Source organism: Mus caroli, unplaced genomic scaffold, assembly GCF_978045245.1.
Source record: "Mus caroli unplaced genomic scaffold, Mus_caroli_1 scaffold_8, whole genome shotgun sequence".
NCBI lineage: Eukaryota > Metazoa > Chordata > Mammalia > Rodentia > Muridae > Mus > Mus caroli.
The window spans coordinates 121,385,032-121,386,452 of NW_028227263.1; positions in this window are offsets into that span (position 1 = coordinate 121,385,032).

Sequence of the window (1,421 nt, forward strand, 5' to 3'; positions counted from 1 at the left end):
AACCACTTCTCTAGAGTCATCTCGTACCTTTAGCAGGTAGTACTCTCAGCTTCTTTCCCCTACTTCGGGGAATTCACGTCTAAGTTACAGTGCATGGTTTTCACCAGGTAGACTATGTCTTGCAGAAACCATGGTCATACAAATGAATGTAAAGCCAGACAAATTACAGATCAGAACTCTGATTACAAGGTTTTGAAATTGTTTCAAAGGAACTCTTCCCTGGCCCTTCATCTCAATTTTCAGTCTCCTTTAAAGAATGATCGTTCTAGCAGGGTGGTAGTTTTACATGCCTTTAATCCCAGCACTCAGAAGGCAGATCTTGCAGCCTGGTCTACTTAGGCACACTTGCTTTTGCAGAGGACCTGGACTCAATTCCTAGCCCTCACAAGGGAAGGATCACAATGATCTGTGATTGTCTGAGGGTATATGATACTCTCTTCTCACTTACATGGGTACCAGGCATATACATGATGCAAACATACCTGTGAGCAAAACACTTATACATGTAGGATAAGTACAGCTTTAAAAAAATTAGGCCATGTGTGGTAGCTCTGGCCATTAATTCTAGCAATTGGAAGGCAGAGATAGAGGCAGGTGGATCTTCAAGGCTATCGAGGCAGTCTGATCAACAGAGCGAGTTATAGGATAGTCAGGGCTATAAAATACTGCAGTGAGCATTATGGCTTCTTTGAACACAGAAATATGGGAATATGTTTTCATTTTAATCCAGGTGTGGGATATGGCGCTACTTCATATTGTCCATAGCAGCTGACTATGATTTGCCTCATGCTCTAGCAGGGGTGTGATTTTGCCAGCTGCAGATAGTTTTTGCAGTTGCATGAAATTTGGAATCTGGGAACTTCTCAGAGTGTATCCAAATGAATCAATCAGAGAACCAATTCCCATTAAGTTGCCCTATTAACTCCATAGATGTCCAACAGCATGTGTACTCCTCCACAATAAATAAAAAGGGAATGGACCACCTCAAAAGATAGCTGCAAAGCTTGCCTGAAGAATTTATTCCTGGATTTTAAATTTTTGTGTGTATGTAAGAGAGCTTTGCTTGCATGTAAGTCTGTGTACATGTGTACTTGATGCCCAAGGTCATCAGAAGAGTGCTGTATCCCCTAGAACTGCAGTTATGGTTGTGAGCCACCACGTGGGTGCTGGGTACTGAATCCAGCAAGAACAGCAAGTGCTCTTACCCACTGGGCCACCTTCCTAGCCCTCATTCTTACACTTAGGACAGCACCTCGCCAAAACATCAAGCTCACTCTGAAAACTCTACTTGAGGACACCAGAGGGGGCCATGGGAGGGGAGCAGGAAGCGGAACTGCACTGGGAGCACTCCTTCACACTGCTTTGGGAGTGAAGGAGCCACTTCCTCTCTCGTCCACAGAACCTCAGGCCTCAGATGTTTT